The sequence below is a fragment of the Chelonia mydas genome, chromosome 5 (genome assembly GCF_015237465.2).
Source record: "Chelonia mydas isolate rCheMyd1 chromosome 5, rCheMyd1.pri.v2, whole genome shotgun sequence".
Taxonomy (NCBI): Eukaryota; Metazoa; Chordata; order Testudines; family Cheloniidae; genus Chelonia; species Chelonia mydas.
Window position 1 is genome coordinate 1,732,203 of NC_051245.2, and position 6,000 is coordinate 1,738,202.

The window sequence follows — 6,000 nt, forward strand, 5'->3', positions numbered from 1 at the left end:
CATTTGTACACAGGCTCCAGAGCAGATCACTGCCTTCTCAGTCACCGCGCAGCTGCCCATGGCAGAAACAGGAACCCCCCAGGACACGTCAGCGCCCAGCCGCCCCCCAGGCTAGTCTGCCCATCAGGGGTTGCCTGAGAGGTGCACTACAGCAACGAGCCCCATTTCTCAGCCGGTGGGTTGCAGACATTGAACATTCGATTCCAGTCTAAAGCACAGACAGTCTTGTTCCCTCCACCCCCGGGCCCTTCAAGGTCAGCTGTTCTCTGCTACCTCCCGATGTGCACGCACAACTAACCAGCCAGGCTTAGCAGTGCTGGGACTGGTCCCGTTTTACTCTGACTTTCATAAGAAGTTTGAGGGGGAGCAAAAATGTGTCTCTTCAGATAAGGAGTCGCCAACCTGCAAAACCTTGAGAAACTTGGCGAGGGAATGAGCGATGTTGCTGGGATTTCCTGGGCCGTCTCCCAGCCAGGCACTCATCAGTTCCCATCCCCGGGGCTAGGAGTGTTAACACGGGCACAGCTGCAGAGGGGCCAGGCAAAGTGCAGGTCGCTCACACACATGCAGTAACATGACCTGCTCAGAGTTTATCAGGCTTCCCATGGTGACACCTAGCTCCAGGAGGCCGTGCTTCCACTACAGAGTGGCAATTCGGTGTCAGCACAATCCCAGGAACTCAAAACCCAGGAGTCAGGCCCCCCAAAACATCATGAGATGGTCTTGAAAACCACGGGGGTGAAGGCTAGGAGGGTTCTAGTCCAGTGGAAACTAGGCCAAATCACAAAGGATGAATATAAACAAATAGCACAAGTACGTAGGGACAAAATTCAAGAGGCCACAGCACAAAATGAGATTAAACTAGCTAGAGACAAGAAAACATTCTACAAATACATTAGAAGAATGAGGAAGCCCAAGGAAAGGGAGGCGGGGGGGGGAAGAAACAATAACGGAAAATGTGGAAATGGCAGACATGCTAAATGACTTTTTTGTTTCAGTTTTCACCACAAAGGTTAGTAGCGGTTGGACATCTAACAGTGAATGCCAGTGATAATGAGGTAGCATCAGAGGCTAAAATAGGGAAAGAACACGTTAAAAGTTACATAGGCAACTTAGATGTCTTCAAGTTACCAGGGCCTGAGGAAATGCATCCTAGAATACTCAAGGAGCTGACTGAGGGTATCTGAGCCATTGGCAATTAAAATCTTCGACAAGTCATGGAAGTGGGAGAGATTCCAGAGGACTGGAAAAGGGCAAATCTAGTGCCCATCTATAAAAAGGGAAATAAGGACAAACCGAGGAATTATAGACCAGGCAGCTTAACTTCAGTACCTGGAAAGATAATAGAGCAAATAATTAAGCAATCAATTTGCAAACACCTAGAAGATAATAAGATGATAAGTCAGCATGGATTTGTCAAGAACAAATCGTGTCAAACCAACCTGAGAGCTTTCTTTGACAGGGTAACAAGCCTTGTGGATGGGGGGAAGCGGTAGACGTGGTATATCCGGACTTGAGAAAGGCTTTTGATACTGTCTCGCAGGACCTTCTCATAAACAAACTAGGGAAATGCAACCTAGGTGGAGCTACTATAAGGTGGTTGCAGAACTGGTTGGAAAACCATTCCCAGAGAGTAGTTACCAGTGGTTCACAGTCATGCTGGAAGGGGATGAGTATCTTATCGAGTAGGGTCCCGCAGGGATCAGTTCTGGGTCCAGTTCTGTTCAATGTCTTCAGCAATGATTTAGATAATGGCTTAGAGAGTACACTTATAAAGTTTGCAGACGACACCAAGCTGGGAGGGGTTGTAAATGCTTTGGAGGATAGGATTAAAATTCAAAATGCTCTGGACAAACTAGAGAAATGGTCTGAAGTAAACGGGAGCCTAATAGAGCTCCTCTAGCTTTAACTACACCACACCACCTCCCTTTCAGGGGACCTCCCAGCAGGGAGATTCCCAGGGTCCACAGGCTCGTGTCTGCCGACAGTGACAGTGCTCCTGGCAGAGCGAGAACATTGCCTTACGTGATGCCCAGTGCTGAGAATGTCAGAGAAAGGAGAGCCCTTCTGAGGGACGGAGAGACCCTGTGCTGGAGGTCAGCAGCAGCTAGGCCAGCAGATGCAGGGCTTAAAGGCTGGGACAGGTTATCCTGCCTCCCAGCCACTCCCCAGCAGAATCAGACACGAAGGTATTTTACATTTCCATGACGGACTTTCATCTCAGTTACTTTTCAGACCTCAGCGAAGCTTCACAGCCAGCTGCAGAAGCAGGTGAGGGACACGTAAGGAACAGAAATCCCAAACCCAACCTAAAACGCAGCCACCTTTAGGGTGGAGCACTGCAGATGTGTCACAACGCACAGCAACAAGGCCGCTCAATTCAGGCCAGGAAGTGACTGCTGTGGCCAGCTGAAACCACAGAGGAAATGTATGGAATTGCCCATGTTGGAATATGTCCAAGACATTGGGGTTCACACTCCAACTCGGGCGAAACCTGCCCTGGGATCTTTAATCACAGTGCCAGGAAAGCAGGACGCCAACCAAATGCACAACAGGGGGGGCTGAGGGCGTGGGAGGGCCAAGCAGGGTGACTAAGGATGGGAGGGGGAGCCAGACACATGCGTGGGTCTGTTGCTCTCTCTCAGAACAAGGCTGGGCAGAACTCTTTGCCAGGATATTTCATTTGGCCCTGGCTGAGGGACGTTTAGGGTTATAAACATTGATGCATTTAGGACTGCAGCTCCCTAGGGCATGTGTCAATCGGTGCCCCTGTGGCACCCATGGGGAAATGGCACCAGTGAGTCCAGAGGCTTTTAGAGCAATTTCTAGCCCTGCTAGCGTCACTCTTCCATTTCATAGCGACCTCCAATAACAAGCGTCTTTCCGAATCTGCCATGTTCCGAGACCGCAGCCAGGCCTGACCCCCTCTGCAGCAAAGCCGCCACCGGGCCCCAGCACGGCAGGAATGCCCCACACACAAGCTGCACCGGGTAGGAACCGCTGTTGTCTGGGGGGTCACAACGGAAGTGCTGACGCGCCTCTCGCTGCAGAGTCACGTGCAAACACAGGTGCCCAAACTCTGTCCTGTCTGTGCTGACAAGCAGCCCGGGCCTCACTCGCGCCGGAGAATTAGGGAAGTGCGGCCAGCAGAGACTACACCTCCCAGCACACAATGCTCCCCTTGAGCCCAGGAGCCCCTGCACCACAGCAGGGAAAAGTCAGCCAGAGTGAGGGACCCTGACCCAGGGTTAACTCTTTGCTCTCAGGACTGTGTCTGTCTATGGCTAGCAAGAATATCCAGAGCTATCAAGCTACTGCAAAGAAGGAGTCGTGGTAGGGACATTAATCCTCATACTTCAGGGTCTAAACCTGTCTCTAACTATTTGGGATCAGGGAGACCTAACGTGGGGGACAGATTCTCTCAAGTCCACTGCTGCAGGGTTCTTGCCCCCTCCTCGGAAGCATCGGGTGCTGCACTGTAGAGGCAGGACAGTGCTGGGTGGAGCCCGCGTCTGATCCTTCCTAGAAACGCCTGTCTCTCACGTCAGAGCTCAGAAATAAAACCCAGCTTCTTCTGGGCGAGGTCCTTTGCTTTCTGGCAAATACTCCCAGTCCCACGGGCCAGTGGTGGGCCTGGCGAGCCGACGCCCTGGATTGCCCCCTTGGGGAGATTGAGCAGTCAGAGCAGAAAAGCCCGTGGGGTCCTGCCTGTCCCCCATGCCCAGGGACCAGGTCTGCTGTCTATGGAACGGTCACCCGGTTCTGCTCAGTCTGAAGCAACTCCAGCACTCAGACAGGGCTTGGGGTGTTATTTTTAACACTTGTTCACATAACTCTTGGGAGGCATCCTGGGAAGGGCTAGAGCCGAAATAGTATCCTGCGGGCACTATTTATACAGCTTCTGCCCGCAGAGAGGGGGGTGCTGGGGGGCCAGAGACCCTTCTCCCAACGCTGGGGGGTGGGGGGGATTGAGCAGCCACTGCACAATGGTTTGGTGTTTGGAGCTGGCCCTCCAAACGAGCCCCACCCTGCAGCAGCCTCAGTCTCCTTGGCCTGCCATCTAGAGCGGGGAGCCTGGCAGAGGTGCCTGGCGGCTGGGGGCAGGATGGCCATCAGCACGAGAGCAGCCTGAGTGGGTGTGGTGGTGGGAAGGCAGGCAAGCATGACCCCATCCGCAGGGGAGCGGGCCCCTCGCTTTACACCCCCCTGGTTGCTGTGCCATCAGCATGACTGGAGCTGGGGGGCGGATTGCTAAATACGAATGCTCGCTGTGTGAACACTGTTGTGTTTAAAACATGCCTTGAGCTGTGGGGGAAGATGCCAGCCTGCCAGCCCTAGAGCCCCTATCCAGGACCAGCAGCCACCTCAGAAGATCCCTGATGGGAACGGCCTAGAGGAGCTAGGAAAATGGGAACCTTTCAAATCCCCTGCTAACCGGAGATCGGCCCCAGTCCCATTCGGTAGGGTTTTGAGTCATTTCTCTAGGGTCAGTTTCAGTGATTACAGAACCCAGCCCTGTAACTTCTCCATAAAACCACCCTCTCCCCAGCTGAAATGGGCCAGATCCCATTCTCGCCCACGCTGCTCAATCGGACAGTTAGCGCTGCGGCTGGGGAGGGCTGCGAGGAGGACATCCCCGCCACCCACCGGGAGATGTGCCGACATCGACAACTCGGGGCACTGCGCAATAATGGGAAACGAGACCGACGCTGGATCCCTACAGACCTGGGCCGGGTTGGAACAGGGAACGCGAGAGGAAAGCTCTGTGCCCCATTGCAACGCAGACACGTACGATCCTCCCCTAGCACACCCCGTCCTGGTAGGAATACGTACACAGTGCTGTATAGAACACGTACACAAGCCACCTGTCACTCCCTGGGTGGGGAGACGGGGGTTACGGTGCCAGTACTGAGACCTCGAGCAGTGCAAACAGACGGCTGCAGCTCCTACCTGGCTGGGTGCAGTCCCTGTACCGGCTTCCCAGGCTCTGGTCACGGCTCGCTGCAGCTGGGTGCCCAGCGCGTAAGCGATTAGATTCTCACAATGCCTGGCGCATTAGAGTGGCTGGAGAATACACGATGCAGGGCCAGTGATAATCCAAAGGGAAACCAGCTTGTCGCAGCATCGGCTCAGTGATCAGCGGGCCCTGTGCTGTAATCGGGTGTCAGGAAGAGGCTGCCAGCAGCTGCTGGAGAGCAAGCGGCATGACAGGGCACTTCTCAGGCAGGGATCTGGGCTTAGCCCGGCTCCCCTCTCCCGTCCTACTGCTGGCCGTGCACTGCAAAGCGCATGTGTTCTCACAGAGCCTGCGAGCCGGGGAGACGCGGGCTGCTGGCTGGCAAAGCCAGGCCCAGCCTGCTAATGAAAAGCCCAGTGTACATCCAGAGGCCCTCTCAAAGGGCATGGCAGAAATGCAGCTCGGGTTACAGAGAGCCATTTCCAGAGCACAGAGCATGAAGCTGGCTGGCTGCAAACAAGCACGCCACTCCCCAGATAACGGGGGAGGAGACCCCATGGGGTACAGTGACTGGCCTCCCATTATCACCTAGGAAGGGAGAGAGGCCCCTGGATACCGCCTCTCCCGGGTGCTTCTACGCCCCCATCCTCAGCAACTGGGGAATATTAAATAACTCAGAGACTCACAGAACTCTCCCCATGGGACCCACTAAAGATCAAGATAGACACCTGCCCCCCAGCCTGCCTGGCCCAATCCACATCATCCCCGGAGCGGAGCTGCACCAAACAGTCCTACCTGGGAGACCAAACAGCCCCTCACTTGCACGCAATGGGCGAGGCTGCTCAGCTCCCTTTCTGCCCCCTCGCCTGCTGCCGGTTCCCTCTTCCTGAGCACAGGGCTTCACAGTCACGGGCACCGAATCCCCCAGGCCGCCTGCAGCCCCGCGGCTCCCATCCGTCCAGTTCACTCCACCGGCTGGCCTGGCCTGCTGCATGTCTGAGCCCGCTCAGATCTCAGCACCACCCACACATCTGACCCTGGCT

General features: G+C 55.0%; 1 protein-coding gene across 1 annotated transcript in view; it reads right to left on the minus strand.

Annotated features, from left to right (window-relative positions):
* Positions 1-5,252, minus strand: part of RUSC2 (RUN and SH3 domain containing 2) — a 79,137-nt gene extending 73,885 nt beyond the window's left edge. The window contains exon 1 of the mRNA XM_037902766.2: positions 4,951-5,252. The gene's annotated coding sequence lies outside the window, so the exon portion shown is untranslated. The remainder of the gene's footprint in view (positions 1-4,950) is intronic.
* Positions 5,253-6,000: the final 748 nt, after the last annotated feature.